Below are 18,376 nucleotides of genomic sequence, written 5' to 3'. Positions count from 1 at the left end.
ATGTCCCCTTTATAATGAATCAGTTGCCTAAACTGTAGTCTACAACAAAAGTAACAACAACATAATGAACACATTTAAATCATTATATTAGGCCGGTTGAGGAACAACATGTAGTAGGCTCCAAAAAAAGGTAAAAGTGAAAACTCCTTGGACGCCCGTCTAATATATTCCCGTATTCTGCTCTGGACCTGCTCGGTTCAGACTCTCAGGTAGGTACGGTTCCAACCTGCTCTGCATAGCAGACACCAACCAGGTGTTGTGCCGAGTTTCGCCTGCCTGCGGAGAATTGCATGCACCCCCAAAAACTGCTTATAAACGCTAAAATATTCTTTGTGGGGTCAATGGTCATCAATGGTGATAAATGATTTGATGCATATATTTAATGAACATTTACATTTATCGTTAATATTTCATTACAGTTAGTAGATTTCCACAGCAACTCACTGTACACTGTGGAAAGTCGTGTTTGGATGTCATTAAATGCTAATTGAGGAGACAGAAATCTCAGTTATTGTTTCTGGTATTAATTAGCAAAGCTTCCAAACACTGTAGTGCTCCACTGTATAATAACCCAGGTTGGTAATAATGGAAATATTTGGCGCTGTGTTTTTTGACTTCTCGGTGGTTTCTCCCAGGCGTCCCGAGGTCCTCTGACCGAAGACAGCATGTCCAAAATGGAGGAGTGCTGTGAGCTCCACGGAACAGGAGCTCTGATCACGTTGCTCCCCGCCATGCCCATCCTCGAGCCCGGGCACGAGGAGCCGGATGTGCCCCTGCTGTCAGCCCTGCTGCAGCTCAAACAGCTGCAGCAAGCCAGCACCTGGCACTGCCCGCTGCCTCTGGTCGTTCTGGTGCCGGGGCCCGACGGTGACGCACAGAAACTTGAAGAAGGTAATTAATAACAGTAATAATGACTGAAATAGCTTCCTGAAGAATACAGTTATGGTCACGAGGATAAACGCAACATGGAAGTTGCAGTATTTATTCATCACGGTGCCTTGTCCCTCAGCACTGATGCTGCACACACTGGTGAAGGAAGGCCTGATATCGGAGTACACGTTCTTCTTCATACCAGAAACCACAAGTGACCTAAAGGGATCCAAACAGGTACCACACATGCACAGACACTAACGCCACAGTCTTTAAAGTTATTCACTTTCACAAGCAGGACTGTGTTGGGATATGATGTCGTGTTTAGGCTAAAGCGACTGTATTCGATCATTTTATAATCATGATGAACCCACAGAGAATCTGCACTCCACGTTTTGCCCATTGCATCTCATCCTGCTGTCTACCAGCACCTACCTGATTGTTGTTGTGCTGGGGAATTTCTTTTCTTTTAATTTAGCCGTCTGGCCCACAACTTTGATGTTTTGTTGTGTCAGTCTCACCGCTCTTAGTGTCATTTTCAGCCCCAGCAGGCAGCTACAAAAAAGCTCTAAAAGCCACTGTATGTAAGGCAAAAGAAAGCCCAGTATTCACACTTGAGTTCAGTTTTTTGTCTCTAGCAAATCCCCTGAGAAAGATCTGTCTCTTCAGCTGCTAAATACTCCCCTATATTCACCAGCTAGTTGCTAACTTTGTTGTCTATCTGCTATTTGGTGCTGGTTAGGTAGCACACAGAAGGTTCTTAGAGCTTTTTTGCTGCAAACAGCTGCTGCTGCTCTGCTAAAAATGCAGATGAGAGTAGCGAGACTGGACTTAAATAGTAAAATCAAAACAGTGAGCTGACTTTACATTAATAAAGTAAAATTCTTTGCAAGGAAACGCAACAATTCTCAAACATGTCGTGTAATCTTAACATCAGTTTACATAGTGCAGCTCAACACCGTCATAACTCACTCCAAAGGTCTGAGGAAATGTTTGATTTCATTTGTCATTGAACCCACTCCCACAGCAAGCTGCCAACTAGGGGTGGGAATCTCTGGGCTGAGATTCAATTATAAAACGATTCTCGATGTATCTTGATGCATCTTTTTTTATTTTGATACAGGATCTGTAGATAATACTAACAGGGTTTTTCCTGGCTCAGAATGGACCTTTGGGTGGAGACTTTGCGCAACAGTAAGCATGATCCGTACGCGTACAGGAAAGGCAATCAGTTAGCTTGCGAGCAAAATCTATGTATTTTGCTTGCTGCTCAACAGTTGTTTGATACATGGTTATTAAAACACATTTGAGCCCTTTGGCGCTCGCTAAAACCTCTTTGGGGAGGCGTCAAAAATATCTCTCTGCCTGAAAAACCCTGACTAAGCATCAAAATCAAAAAAGGGACTAGTTTGCATCTCTGATTTATTTCATTAACCTCTCAGCTCCACGGTACCTCATTTCTTTAACAACCAAATATAATTATCAGGATGTACAGTGTGTGCTGGACACCAGTTTAGTCTAAGCTTGTACCTGACAAGTAGATAAGACCTACAGCTGAGCCAATTAACATAACTACGTTACTAATTTAACTAACGTTGCATAACAGGTAAAAAACGTGCTGTACAGGGGAGACGTTAGCTCGCGCTAACAGCCTTCACTTTTCCAGCTGTTGGGGAAACTACAGACTTACGGACGCACTGTGACCTACACTGCACCTTTACTACCAGACAGACACTTACTGCTAATATTTTTAATTTAAATATCTTTTTTTGTTTTACATTTGTTAATCGATTCTGGTTTTTCCTCGTCTGCATCGCGATGCATTTAGGAATCAATTTTTTTCTCCCACCTCTACTGTCAACTGCATAGTATACAACTTTCCCCTGTCCGCTAGTCAGAGTAAGCACAGTATCATGAATACTGAACATGACAGCTGTCACTGTCATCAAAATAACACATTTGTGTAAATTAGGAATTATTGTATCTGTGAAGTAGTGAGATGAAGGTATGTCTCAAATACAGCCTCCTTCATTGTGAGGCGTCGTGAGCCAGAAAGGTTCAGAATCACTGATAATGGATCGTTTGATAGTTCTGAAACATTTCTTCAAAGTCTTTATAGCCCGTTAACCTTCTCCACCTTCTGTCCCGCTCGTCCTGCTGTGTCTCCAGCTGAGCCAGGCTATGCGTTGGCTGCTGGCCCGTGCTCCACCACCCTTCCCTCTCCTGCCAGACCCTGGTGCAGCTCGTGGAGGCCAGCTTGAGTTGTGAGTTCAGTCCCAGAGTTTACGCCCACCGCCAGGACAGGGCCGCTGCACGTCGCCCCTCCCAGGAGCCCGCGCCTGTCATCCGGCTGTACAACGCCGTCCTGGCTCACATTGCTGACAAAGTGTCGTCCCAGGAGCTCAGCAGACTCTCGTGGCCGCCGGGGGAGTTCTGCCAGCCTGATATGCGTGAGTTTGTCCCTCATCCGGGCTGGAACTCCACCCAGCAGCTGGCCTGGCTGCGCGCAGCCATCCTCAGCCTACAGCTGCCGCAGTGGGAGCAGCCATCGTCCACAGGTCAGTGACTGAGATGTGAACAAGAAACCAATAGTCGTTGTATTTTGCTTCCTTCTCCCTCCTCACTTCCTTTATTATCTCCCCCTCTCTAGACTCGTGGTCTGAGCTCTGCTCCTCCATCTTTCGCTACGCTGCTCGGATCCCAGTCTCTCGCCGCAGTCAGCCTCTTCTAATGTCACGCCTGGAAAACCTTCTGGAACGGGTCAGGCTGAAGGGTCACCGTACCCAAACCCCCGGATCCAGGGTAACCATGAGCGACTGGGGCGACGGAGACGAGGAAACGTGGCCAGCATTCAGTCAGATTCCTTGGGACGACATTCTGGTGATTTGCATAGACCACAAGCTGAAAGACTGGCAGATCCCTGCACCTGTCTGCGAAGGTGACGATACTTTTGGGGATGGTTGTTTTACAGTGATGCATTTTCCATGTGAACCTACTGATGGATGACTTGTATTAAAAAATGAAATGATTTGTTTGTGGTGTTGTTGAAGATGCTGTGACAGAGGATGGGGAGATCCTGGTGTACTTCCCCACAGAGTCACTGAAGGGTTTCCAGCCACCTGAGGAATGGACCCAGGCCATCAGACAAACCCACAGGGAGAAACAGGAAGAGAAGGAAGGGTAGGACGATCCAAAGAGAGTTTAGAGTTCCTGCTACTACTTCCTGTGGTTGCTAACGTCACCTCTCTTAATGGCGAGGTACACAGTTACAGTGCTCATCCTGATCTGTCCCTGTCTCCCTCTCCTCCATTCTCAGGGCGAGTGCAGCGCTTGTGCCACGCCCACCGGTTTGTCCTTCAGGCAGAGGTTATTCCACAGTGTGATGGGGCCCCTGGAGGCCCCGACAGCCCCGATAGACATCACACACACTCCCACAGCACAAGAGCTGCTGGCCCACAGAGTCCTCCAGAGCTTAGAGGAGGAGAAGGCCGAAAGCAAAAGGTACAGCTATGCCCCGGTTTGAAAAACTTCCATTGCATCTATAAGTTTGTAGACTGCACATTTTTAACAGAGGAGGTGTAGATTAATAAATATAGGGATGCAAATGTTCGGCCACCGAAATTAATCGGCTGAAAAAAAAGGTTGTTGCCATTTCAGCAGTGTGGAAGTATTTTAAAGTGTCTGAGCTGTTTTCTGCTGAACTGACTCAGCACATCAGCTCCATCTGTGGCTGACTTCTTAGAAAAGAACCGCTTCTGTTTTCTGTCACTCGTCTGTGAGAAGGAGGTTAAGCAAGCCGCACCTACATTTGGAGTGCACACGTATTCAAGCCTTTACGGTAAGTGAAGCGGCCCAGAGCGAGCTGACAGGCAGGTTAGAGACTTTATCCTGTCAGGTTGTCTCTTTAGTATGAAGAGAGGCTGTGAAGACCAGAACCACATAAAACAGCATTTATCAAACCGGGTCGGACTGGATGAATTTAGCGCGAGGAGGAAACACATGTGACAACGTCCGGTTTTCAAAATAAGGCGTCTGTACAGGATGGAAATAAGATTAATTGGATTATATTCACAGAAAGTATAAAAACATTACGTGTCCATTAGAAGTAAGTGGACTCATGTAATTTACTTTACTGGACCCTGTCGGGCCCCGGGCCCCCCACCATAGTCTCTCCACATCCTGTGGGAAACACTGAGGGAAAAGCTCATTTTGACTGTTTAATTTATGCAAGGGGGAAAAAGGCAAAAATGTGAATGTACTTGTTTGTATTCAGCAAATTTTTTCATAAAATTCAGTTTTGGCTTCGGACAAGAATTTTCATTTCGGTGCATCCCTAAATAAAAAAGTAATAACCTTATCAAAAATAGATAGTTGCACTGTTCACTGGCAAACTCCTTTAATGATGTATTATTAAATCCACCGTGTGTGTGTGTCATGTCTAACGCGCACTACTGTCTACAGGAGCATGGAGCAGCTTCAGCGTTGGCTGGACGGCGACCCCTTGGACCACTTGTCCACACCGCTTTTCATTCCATCGTCCACTCTGTTGTCCATGCCCACAACCATAATCCACGCGCCCACAGCCAAGACTCGAGATGCCCCTCTCACACAGGTATGACGTGTCCCCTCCCCTCACATTCAGAGCTCCTGGGACAAGTTAGGTCTTTTTACAAACAGTCAGTCTGGGTAACAGAAATAGTGAAGGAGGCAGGTCCAGTCAAACCTACTGAGTTTAACCCTTGAAGCTAATTTGCGCTGCATATTCTTCATTAAAGATGAGGTAGTTGCAGTTACCTAATCTCCAAGCTACACAATAGTTAATACTTTTGTTGCAGTTATAGAAGAGCAGACAGTGCTGTGATTTATCTACAAGATCTTCTGCAAATGTTGCAGTCAAGAATCGCAGTAGTCATGCATTTTCATGGTTTGGACCCTCCAGGAGCCGGAGCCTGATGATCTGTCGGACAAAGCAGACTGGCCTAAAACGACGCCTGTATCTGTGGAGTGGCGGCTGAAGGAGCTGGAGCGACAGATTTTGGCGAGCCAAGAGGAAGAATTGGCCTGCAGGCTGAAGCTGAGCGGTCTGCTGAGCATTGTTGACGACTGATGAACTTCTTTTAACAAATGACTCTGCAGCTGTGCACTAAGGACAAACAGGCGTTCTGCCTGCAGCGAGAGACTCCTGTCATTTATTTGCTGAGCTCATACTGAGTTCACTCTGTTGTGAATTTCTCATCTTTTAGTCTGTTGAGGTCGGATTGATTGATTGTAACAGTGTGTGTCTTGTTTAGTTTTTTTATATTAAAGTCTGGGTTTGTACAATAGGAAAAGAAAATCAAGATTCTTACTCTTGGTTTAATTTTGTACCATTTATTTTGCATTTAAACCTTGAAAATATTTGTTACAGCTAATAGTGTCTGACTGTGTTTTTATTTAGTGTTGAATCGTCTGACAGCTAAATATTGAATAAAAGTATTTTTAAAGTAAACCTACCCAGTTTTCATTCAGTAGTAAGAGACTGATCGGCTCGTCGTAATCGATGTGTGAGCACATGTGTTGTGTTTGTCGTAGGAGCGATCTGATTAGAGACCCGCCCACTTCTCCGCCCAAACGGTTGGTGAATGGACAGCCGAGTCTCTGCTCATGTCTCTCATTTGTAAGGTTAACATAACTAAACTGTAACATTTAAACAGTTGTGCCAGATGTGATGTTAATCCCTGTCAGAACTGGTTTCTCTTATGGTTTATGAATGCAGTGATTTATGCTACTTAAGCCTCTTTCTGAGGATGAGAAACCAATGATTTATGGTGAGTTTAAGGACATTATGTCAGGTGGGAAATATGTAGACCTGTCCAAATGTGCTTTAAAATAAAGCTGGGTCAAGAGAGGCGACTGAACATCCAGCTGATAATAAAGCTTTGAAATGGACAGCCTGTAACAAAATGCCTTTATTGAAACATAGGTCACTGTCATGTAGACCTGAAGCAGAAACTGCCTTATTGTGGACAGGCTACAGTACAAAGAATTTAAACTTGACTTTATTTGTTCTCACTCTGTTTATTTAGAAATACAGCTAAAAAACCTAAGGTAAACAAACATTTAGCTATTATGTACAAGTGAATAAAAAACTCTGTCTAGTAACCATACAACAATGAACAACAACATATAACAAGGCAGAATGGTTCTGGATATTGTAAACAAGAATACAATAGTACAGACTCCATATATTGCTGGCCTAAATATCAAGTGATTAATGTAACAGGTTGCCTTTATACACTGAACAAAATTATAAACGCAACACTTTTGTTTTTGCCCCCATTCATCATGAGTTGAACAAAGATCTAAGACTTTTTCTATGTACACAAAAGGCCTTTTTCTCTCAAATATTGTTCACAAATCTGTCAAAATCTGTGTCAGTGAGCACTTCTCCTTTGCCGAGATAATCCATCCACCTCACAGGTGGTGATGCTGATCAGACAGCATCTTGATAGGTGTGACAGGTGTGCCTTAGGCTGGCCACAATAAAAGGCCACTCCAAAATGTGCAGTTTCACTGTATTGGGGGGTCTGGAATCCAGTCAGTATCTGGTGTGACCACCGTTTGCCTCACGCAGTGCAACACATCTCCTCCTCACAGAGTTCCAGATCAGGTTGTTGATTGCGGCCTGTGGAGTGTTGGTCCACTCCTCTTCAATGCAAAGTTGCAGTCAGGTTGAGCACCCGATGAGGATGACGAGCATGCAGATGAGCTTCCCTGAGACGGTTCCTGACAGTTTGTGCAGAAATTCTTTGGTTATGCAAACCGATTGTTGCAGCAGCTGTCCGGGTGGTTGGTCTCAGACGATCTTGGAGGTGAAGATGCTGGATGTGGAGGTGCTGGGCTGGTGTGGTTACATGTGGTCTGTGGTTGTGGATGTACTGCCAAATTCTCTGAAATGCCTTTGGAGACGGCTTATGGTAGAGAAATGAACATTCAATTCACGGGCAACAGCTCTGGTGGACATTCCTGCAGTCAGCATGCCAACTGCACACTCCTCAAAACTTGTGCCATCTGTGGGTTGTGCTGTGTGATGGAACTGCACATTTTGGAGTGGCCTTTTATTGTGGCCATTTGATGTTGAACGCCCTTCTTTAGGTCTCAGACACATGAAGGCTTCCACAGCAGACAGTGCTGTAGAGGATGATGGTGGGGGTTAGTGTTGGGGGGCGACTCCTGACTGAGTTTTTATACATTTATACTTTGGTTCAAACATATTTGGACACGGAGGAAAGGCTGTCTTTATATTTCCATCACTTACACTGTCAGACAGGATGATTTGACGGTTTTGAACATAAACAAATCAAACAAAGACCTCTATCAACAACAGAATTATTGCTTTCACTGTTGTGAGACTTTATGGTGGCCTACGTATACTCCGAAATATATGATACGTTCAAGAATCCAATAGGATATCGAATAATCAGATGGCCTAACAGGCACCTGCGGAGGCGAGGCGGGCCGCACAGGACAGAGCCAGCCACAGACATGAGCCGCTGGAGGCTGACGAATGTCGAGGGCAGGCAGACCTGGCGCTATGTGGAAGATCAGGACACCCCCGACAGGGAGCAGACCATGCTGGAAGCCCACTCTCTAGGCTTGGACACGGTAGGCTTTGCTTCAAATGGCTTGTGATTTCTGCTTATTCACGCTCTGGGTTCATTTGAGACGACTGTATAATTATCTCTTGACAGTTTGAACAACAGTATAAAACAGATACACTAAACAATGGAGTGTATGGTAAGTATTAAGTGAATAGTGAAAGATTTTAAATGTAGATATTTATTCTTACATACACTTATTGATAGAATAGATATTTTTGGTAATCTACCATTTGTCTGGTGGTCATATCTAATCACTGATAAAGTTTGTGCCTGGCTCTCCAGCTGCCCACATGGCTGTAGATGCAGCTCTGAAAGGCATTTCTACAGCCACCTCCAGGGGACTACGGCGGGCCCCTCTTCTTGCTCCCAGGTAAAGCCAAATCTTCCCCCGCCGTGTCTTTTTTATATATCTGACACCTGTAATGTGAAACAGTTTAAAGACCCTATCAGACAGAAATGCACACTGCTCTAATCAGGTGACGGGACTTCTGAAAAAAGGTAGAACACATTTTGCAAAAGAAATCACCTCTAGTCACCGTGTGGAGATCAGTGTGCAAAGTTGTGTTGGATTTCTGTTTTCAGTTTGTGCATACTTTTTAATAAAAGCTCAACAGCGTATCAGCCATCACCAACCATCATTTACATGTGTTTGCTAAAATTGATTGACTCTAAACAGACAGAAGACCATTTGACACATGTGCGTCTGTGTCTGACTGCATGGGGGTCCGTTTCTGTGCTTCAGGTCTCCTGATCACATGCCATGGGGCTAAGATCCCTCTGGCCGAGAGGTGGTGGTGGTGGTGGTGAGGTACCTGCACTCCGACCAGCTGCCAGATGGAGGCTGGGGTCTGTAAGTCCAGCGCACACACTTTTTTTTTTGTCTTTTGATCTATGCGTGCCATATCACTAATGTACTTCTACTGTAAGGGGAGTTCATTTACATTTACTCATTTTGCAGACGCTTTTATCCAAAGCGACTTACATTTGAGGAACAACTACAAGCATCAACGGAGCATCAAATTCAGCACGAGATCTACAACTGACACTACATACTAGTAAGAGCAGCAACAAATAATGCATAACACATAAATGTTCCTGAAGCCAGAGAAGTATTTATCACGTGACTGATTGCCGGGACCACGGTAGGAGATATGGCTTGGAGGAGATTCGTTGGAATCAGGAGTTCTGATACTTCGCTCTCTCTGAGAGGAGTAAACGAGGAGAGTGAAGAACCACTGACCTGGGAGGGCAGAGGAAAAGATGTAGTAGGACTGCTACTAGGTTTTCCTGTGCCGTGTTCACACAGCTGACCAGGGCGGGAATAGAATAGTTGGTTGATTTTTGAGTGGTTTAGAGAATCGGCTAGTTCTAGCCGTCACTTTGCCTGTGAAGAAGGCAGCAAAGGTATCAGCAGACAAGTTTGTGGGTGATGGAGGAGGATTTAGTCGCACTTTAAAAGTGGAAAATGATTTCCTTGTGGCAGTGGCACTGCTAATTCTGTCATTGTAGAATTGTCATCTAGTAACAATAGAGCCCATTACATAGTCTGCAGACCTCAATCCAACAGTATAGTCCTGTGATGACAGCTGTAGTTTACATTTCAGAACATTTCGCCTCATGCATGTTGTGAATATTAGTATTCCCAGATTTCCCTGTTTGCACTACCTTACAAACATTCAGTAGACATGAATAAATAAATATGGAACAAACAGATGCAAGTTATGTAAGAATAACAAAAGAATAGAGAAAGAAACTACAACTATTTTCAGAGAGAGAACAACATGGCAGATATTTACATGTGCATTATTCCGGGTTTGTGTTTGTATATTTCTTAAAAAATAGTGTTAAAATCTTGAACCCAACATGGTGTCTCATCTTTTGAGCTACGTATTGTCACACCCCTAGTTATTACTTTTGAAACAGTTATTAATTATTGTTATAATAGTTACTATACTATATTATAACTATTGTATTTATAATAGATATTCATGCTTAATCGTTTATGTAAAACGTCTTGTAAGTAATTGTGATTCAACTCCTTTGACCTTTTAAAGGTGAATAAACATTTAGCACATTTCAGGTTAGCAAAGTAAAACATTAAGCGTATCTTTGGCTATATGATGTTTTTATGCAATGATAAAAATAAGTGTTCATTTCATTAGAACTCACCAACATGTTTCTCTCCCCTAACCTTGTGACTCTGTTCTGTTTCCCTACAGTGGCGATGAATGTGTATGAAGCCCACCACACTGAGACGAAGGGCTGTCAAAGAACCGTATGAACACATCCAGGCTGTATCTGCATTGGACCAGTACTAAATACACAGAGACAAAAATCACAGATATCAATACGACACAGGTTGAACAGAGTTCGGACATGTCTGTGCTTGACACAGGACAAAAACACTAACTCATCTCCACAGGTTTTCAAATCATCCTATTTAATCTGACCATGGAATAGAAATAAGATATAAACGTGAAATACTGGCCTTTTTCCTCATGCTGGTTCGCTGACAGTATGTTGGTGGTCCCTCCTCTCCGGCCTTTCAGGAGCATGTGTCCAGGATCCCAGACTAGCAGAGAACTGCTGTTGCAAAATTGCATAGGTGGTCTAGGTTAGAATGAAGCTCCTGTTGGTTTTAGCGGTGAGTCATGAATTTATGTCTTTAGTTGCTGTTGCCTTTGCTTGCATGCATGCTGTGCTGTTTTATGTGTCTGTACAGTTTATACACATGACTACAAAAGGAACTTCCACTTGTTGACTTGGACACTCAGATCCATTTGTTTGTCATTTTATTAATAACATGTCTTATACCCTCATTAGGCTTATTTTACACTGCCAGTATTACAACAAAAACAAGTAAGTCCGGTAGCAGTAAAACGTATAGTGTGAGCTTTGACATGTGATGTCCTGTGCTTCCCCTCCTCAGGAGAATATTGCAGGTGTGTTCAACAAGAGCTGTGCCATCAGCTACACCTCCTACAGAAACGTCTTCCCAGTCTGGACCCTTCTCAGCACTTTACCCCAGCAGTCCATTGGCTGGGAAGATCAAGCTGTGAAGACCTTTTGAAATGTCATAGTCATATTTTCTGACACTACCACAGTTGTCCTGATGGATAGTTTCTTACTAATCTGTTTTGATAATCTGCTGCTGTCCAAGACGCCCAGCTGGTTTATAAAGCGTGTAAAAGTATTTGTGTCCATGTTGCCTTATATCCCTGTCCTTTACTTAACATTTCCCTATGGGATTATCATGACTGGGTGTGTATTTTTTTATGAATGTAGCACATATGGAAATTAAAGCGATTCTTCTATTTAGAAAGATAATAACGTATTTTGTTAAAGAGACCAAATGTTTGTACTTGTGCAACAGCGCGACACCTTGGCCTTCACATGGTGAACACGTTAACGGCCTTTGAAACACTCAGAATGTGGACAGAGACGTCCCATGATGATTTAACCTTTATCAGAGTGATAAAGTTGGCAAAGCAGACACTTTTATTTATTTATTATTTTTTATTTCCCAGCCTGCACCACCTCACCTGCATGTAGTGACACATTTTGGTATTCATTTTACTGTTGCATAGTTTTCTTATTTTTTTTTTTTTACACCTCTGCACCGGCAAAAAGATCTACAAACTCTGCAGATTGCTATAAATTCATCAGTCTCACTTCAAGCACTTATGGCTTGTCACAGTTTGTACTCTCTGTTCGTGCCACAAATGCTCTGACACACCTGAATTTCTGAAATGGAGTGAGGTTGTGATGAATTTTTGGAGTTTGGAAGTTTTTATTGACTAGAAGGTCTTTTCAGTCATGGCAGCAATTCAGTCCTGTGTTTGAAATACAAGACAAAAATGGTTAACTGTGCTTTTTACTGCTTGTTCGGAGTTAAGTGTGACCAGATGCCGATAAGGAAGCTGGTTTTAATTCACCTCTTCCACCTTTTCCACAGGCGGAGGACTGATAAAAATATGTACCTATATTCAAATATTCCTGTGGATCAGTCAAAAGCAGCTGAAGTTATTGTACCTGGACCCAAACACCTCCAAAACTCATTATCTAAAAGATGTAGTTACTCTAGATGGCATTGCCCTGGCCTCCAGCACCACGAAACAGAATCTATACATGATACAGCAAATATAGGCATATCCTGTCTCGAAATGATGCAGAAAAACTAGCCCTCCATTTGTTATTTCTAGGCTGCATTATTGCAGTTCCTTATTATCAGGCTGCCTGAATAATTGTACTTAGAGCGAGCTGTCTGAGTGTGTTGATGGTATATTGGCCAGGTTGCATGAGGACTTGGTAATGCTATATGGTGGTGTTAATATTCAAACTGGGAATGGTGAGCGTGAAATATTTGGAGCATTGGTTTCGATATGTGGAGACACTTTAGCACAACATGAGCTTTGTGGATTTAAAGAGGGTGTTGGCTTTGCATATAGTAAGTGCCGGCAGTGGGAATGTTCATTTGAGGACATGCAAATGTATTTTGACGAGGACAACTTTGAGCTCAGGACACTAGAAAGACATGCTCGGCAGTGTGGTGACATTGAGAAGGCTAATACTGAGTATCTTAGAAACAGTTTAAAAACTACATTTGGCATCAACAGAAGGAGCAGGCTGGTTGAGTTTCCAGCCTTTAACATGATCCAACAAACACCCCAGGATATGATGCATATAATTCTTGAAGGCATTGCAATGGAAATAAAGTGTGTGATAAAACACTTTGTTCTTTAGGTCAACTAGACTTGGATGTCCTCAATACTGCATTAACTGGATTTCCCTGCTCTCCACTTGATGTCAGAGACAAACCAAGTCCTATCGCTTACAGCACACTAGCTTCAAGTGATAATAAGTTGAGGCAGTACTCACGCCAAATGATAGTTAAAGACAATGAACGCTACAAAATAATTCTTGAACTCATAGAAATTGTTCAAATTTTGTTTGTTCCTGTCATTGGTCTACAGACAATTAGCAAGTTGAAAACACTAATTGAACAGCATTTAAAACATATGAAAAACCTTTTCTCTGATAACAACATTACCCCAAAACAGCATTATTGATTCATGCGCCATCGCAGATAAAATTCTAGGACCAATGGTCCGTCACATGTGCAAGAGATTCGAATCAAAACATTGTTTTTTCAAACAGTGGGCCTCAAAGCTAAATTTTAGAAATGTTTGCAGGTCTTATAATAAGGCAAATGTATGAATGTTGTCAAAATGTAAGTAATTCTGAACACCCAATTTTTGTTAACGAGTGTATTGGGACCAACTTCAGAAATATGCAACATGTCCTACTTAAAAGAAAAAATGAGGGCTTTCCTGGGAAATGATGACATAAGCAATGCAGTGTCTGTTAAATGGATTAATCTAAACAGTAATAATTATATACAAGAGAAGACATTAGAGAATGCAGTTGAGTCAATGCTCATTTCATTTTGGTAATTTTCTTTTTTTTTTTGAGCCATGCAGGTTTTGTCCATCATGGTTATTTGTATTATGTTGTAAAGACCAGCCTGCTGTCATCTTGATATGTTAGAATTGAAACAGCAGGTTCTTTCAGATTCAGTTGGCCTGAGAACACAAATGAAAATAAACAACCTTTAATTGTTTTTGTTTCTTGGCATTTTTAAATCGAGAAGTTGTACAAGTGGTCTTACTCTTAAAATAAGGCAAAGAATCTTGTTTCCACTTGTAAAACCTTGCTATACCCTTATACCCTTACTGGCTCATTCTAGCTCAAAATTAGCTAGAATATCTTATTTAAAAAAGTTAGTCATACTTTCTTAAAGTTAGATTTTTTTTCTAATGCAAAACATGCTTGACAAGATTAATTTTCTTTTTTGGAAAAAATAAGACACATTTCCTTGATACAAACTGTTTTACTTTCTTGAAATTCCTTTTTTGACGTCTTCTCATCAGCTGCTGTGGAAATGTTGGAGCTCCTTCCTGTGTCTGTTTAGCCATGGAGGCATCACTGCTCAGGATGACTTTTGTTTCTCTGCATGAAAATGGAAACTTGTCTGAGCTCTAAATGTTTGTTGAATATTTGGATTGATGTATTTGTATGTTGTTGTTTCTCTTCCACTGCATGGGTCTGAAGAGAGAAAGCAGCAGACCTTCCTTTATCGGAGAGACTTTGTTCTCACTTTGGAAAGAAATCTAGAATTACATTCACATTTTTGTTTGGCAGAGCAAATGTTGTTGTTGTTGTTGTCTAAATGAGGGACTATGAGGGATTATAAAGTGTAATTCTCCTGATCAGAATCAATAAGGAGATGCTTCATTCTTTTCTTTGACAGAGCTGAGATTCTGCTCAAACACACTGATTGTGTGGATGAAGTGAATCTGAGTCATTTACCAGACTTTACTGATGGGATGTGTGAACAAACTGAAGGTTTACATGATGAATAAAGCAACATGAACAAAGTCTTTTCTTCTCCTCTTCATTCCAGGGTATCAGACAGAGCTGATGGAGAAAATGTGAAACTAATCTGAGAGTAGAACTGAGGCAGTTTTCCTCCTGAAACACCACAAAGTACAGAGTTCATGTTCAGAGCAGAAGAGCGTTTGTCAGTCAGTCTCTGCCCTTCAAGGGGTCAAGGGGGAAGGTGGATGAGAGAGGGTCGCATAGTGCTACTGAGAACCCGGGGTCGAGGGTGGGGGCTCGTCTCTATAGAGGCTAGCTTGTGGAGCAGCTGATGGCTCGTCCCTCCCAAGATATTGCGCCAGGCTGTGATGGGCTCGTTGGATGTCGCGGAGATCGTTGTAGATGTAACTGAGGTACGCGTGGGAGGACCGTCGGCCGAGGATTTTTATGGTGTGGTCCGGAATGCCTTGGCTGGCAGCGGAGGAAGCAGCTCCGATGCGGAAGGAGTGTCCGGAGTATAGCTCCGGAGAAATGCCAGACTTGGAGAGGACTAGGCGGAGATGGTGATGGATCCAGAATCGTGTAGCGACTGCGCCTGATTCGGTGGTGAACAGTGGGTCTTGCGGGGAGGTATGGAAGTGTAGTCTGCGGTAGATGTGGTTTAGGATCGGTTCGAAAGGGCGTAGGAGTGAGAAAGGCCGAACTGGTCTGTTTTGCCCCTTTTGAGATTTAACCTGAGTGAGTCTGTGGAGTGAATGGCAATGTCGGATAGGCTTGTGCCGGGAAGGGTTCTGGTTCTGGAGCTGTGGAGTCTGGATCTGTGGTTGCGGGTCACCTGCTGCCCCCGTGTTCCTGCTCAACACCCTCTGCTGCAACTACTATTGTTAGTAGTCCTATTGTTATTATTGTTATTATAATCATTAACATTACGACTGTTACCATTAACACTACTATAAATATCTGTACCATTTTTCATTTAGTCTATAGCAACATCACCTTTACTGTCTGTACCTCTGTGTGTATGTTGTGTAGGCTGCCTCCTCTCTCTCTCTCTCTCTCTCTCTCTCTCTCTCTCTAATTCAAATTAGCTTTATTGGCATGAATGTAATAATAACATTGCCAAAGCATCATATATACACAACATAAGAACAATCAGCCCCATACATTTCATTAAACAATTAAAGCGTAAAGTAATCAAAGTGTATGTGCGTTTGTGTTTAAAAAAAAAGAGGAAAAAAAGAAATATTAAAAATTAAAATAAATAAATAAAACAGTAAGCGCGTGTGTTTGTGTTCTCTCTCTCTCTCTCTCTCTCTCTCCTCTCCTGCCCTCTCTCTGTCTCTCTCTCTCCCGCCCACCCTGAGTCATGGTTCTGCTCGAGGTTTCTGCCTCTTAAAAGGAAGTTTTTCCTTGCCTCTGTCTCCTAGTGCTGCTCTTGGTGGGAACTGTTGGACTTCTGTAAATATCATCATAGAGTATGGTCTAGACCTGCTCTTTTATGAAAAGCGCTGTGAGATAACTGATTTGGCGCTATATAAGTAAAATTGAATTGAATTGAATTGAACGCTGTCAGCCAGGTCATCATGAAGTGTGGTTACTAATACCGGTTTGGAAGTGGAGCAGCCATCAGTCACCTCTTCTACATGGATGACATCAAGCCAGCCTGGAATGAGTGAAACATGGACTCAATGATCTGCACTACCAGGATCTACAGCAACAACACTGGAACGTCATTCAGACTGGACGAGTCGGATGGTATCAAAAGAAGGGAAAATGATCAGAACCGAGGGGGGTTGAACTACCAGAAGGCAGTATTGCAGATGTTCCTCGGGGTCCCCCAGGCAAAAGGAAACCATGAGGAGGCAGCAAGGAAATCAGCCACAGTGAAATACCTACACAGAGTAAGGCAGGTCTTGAAAAGTCAGCTGAAGGGAAAGACAAGATCTGAGCCATCAACACACACGCCCTGCCAGTCATCAGATACCCGCTGGTATAATAAACTGGCCAAAGGAGGAGATGGAGGCCACTGACATCAAGACAAGGAAGCTCCTCACAATGCACGGAGGGTTTCACCCCAAATCCAGCACCCTGAGACATGGCATAGTGGACAGGAACATCTGCCACGAGTATGGGCATGAGAAGATCGAAAAATACCAAGGGCTGAAACTAGAGCTTGACAAGATGTGGAGAGTAAAAGCAACAGTGGCGCCAGGGTTAATCGAAGGGCTGGGGGCTGTGACCCCCAAACTGGGAGAGCGGCTCCGGCAGATTCCAGGTCCAACATCTGAAATCTCTGACCAGAATGCAGCCTAATAAACGTCATTCCTCCGCCGTGTCTGGTCATGTGACCCTGACACCTCTTGTTTCCATAGTAACCACCTGTAGTGAAACGTGATTTCTCTCTAACAGATGAGTGATGGTAATGACAGCTGTATCAGAGACAGCCATATTTAACTAGAACAAATGTGCACATTACAAATATACAAATATACTTAGAATCAGCAATCGGATGGCTAGCTGCACGGCTAACTGAGTAGCTAGCATTAGCTGCTAATAGCAGTAAGTTAGTTAGCTGCTAAAGTAACTGGGACCATACAACTTCATAAACTGGCAAAAGTGGAGGCAGAACAGCCGGTGGACTTCAGAGGGCATTACTCTCTCTATCTGTCCTGTCTCTCATCTTCTTTCCATCAACTCCCCAGACCTGCCATCCTGAAGCTGTCCACCAGAGGCCCTCGGACTTTTACTCCTTTCCCTGCCACCTGACTGCCCCGCCCACCTGTTCCCACTTCATCTGCCCTGCAGTTACCTGGCCTACTCCTCACCTACAACTCATTCCCTCATCAGCCACTCACCACATATACCAGATCACTTCCTCTGTTCAAGGCCACTTCTGTAAACTCACTCATGTAAAATAAATCCCTGAACTGCACCAGTCTGCCTGTTCCATCTGTGTTTGGATCCAGTCCGCATTGTCCTGCATAAGCCACCGTGACAACTGTGAGTCTCAACTGTTTCAGGATCCACTGAGCCCGACAGCCACATCATCCTGAGCAGCAGTGACGAAGCCCCTGAGTGGCTGCACTGAGGTTAATGACCAGATGGATGGCACAAAGTGATTGTGGAGAGGTGGACATGTCTTTGGCTGTGGGTGTTGCACGGGTCCTTTATTATGTCCGCATGGCCGATCCAAGTCAGCTGAAGAAGAACTTTTCGTAGATCTCTGTGTGAAGTTCAGGCGGCCATCAGTCACAGCTCCAAGATCTTTAACCTGCTGACAGTTTCTCCAGGGGATCCAGTGATGGTCAAAGGTTGAACTTTATCAGGAGAGTCTTGTGTGTTGCTGGATAAGATCAGTTCTTTGCTTTCACCTCCATTTATTAAACACACTCTCCTCACAGCACTGCTGCAGAGAAACTACATGATTAAAATATGGGCCATCTTTTACAGAGTCCCCCTCACACAGAAGGCCAACCGGGGCCACATCG

The 18,376-nt window shown here is 43.4% G+C and overlaps 1 pseudogene; it reads left to right on the top strand.

Annotated features, from left to right (window-relative positions):
• Window positions 1–611: 611 nt before the first annotated feature.
• Window positions 612–6,798, top strand: LOC119903822 (annotated as a pseudogene).
• The last annotated feature ends 11,578 nt before the right edge of the window (window positions 6,799–18,376 follow it).

Source organism: Micropterus salmoides, unplaced genomic scaffold (assembly GCF_014851395.1).
Source record: "Micropterus salmoides isolate LMB-PRFRI ecotype aquatic unplaced genomic scaffold, ASM1485139v1 Ms_hic_scaffold_15, whole genome shotgun sequence".
Lineage (NCBI taxonomy): Eukaryota > Metazoa > Chordata > Actinopteri > Centrarchiformes > Centrarchidae > Micropterus > Micropterus salmoides.
Note: the sequence above shows the minus strand (reverse complement) of the source record. Positions and strands in the feature narration are given on the sequence as shown.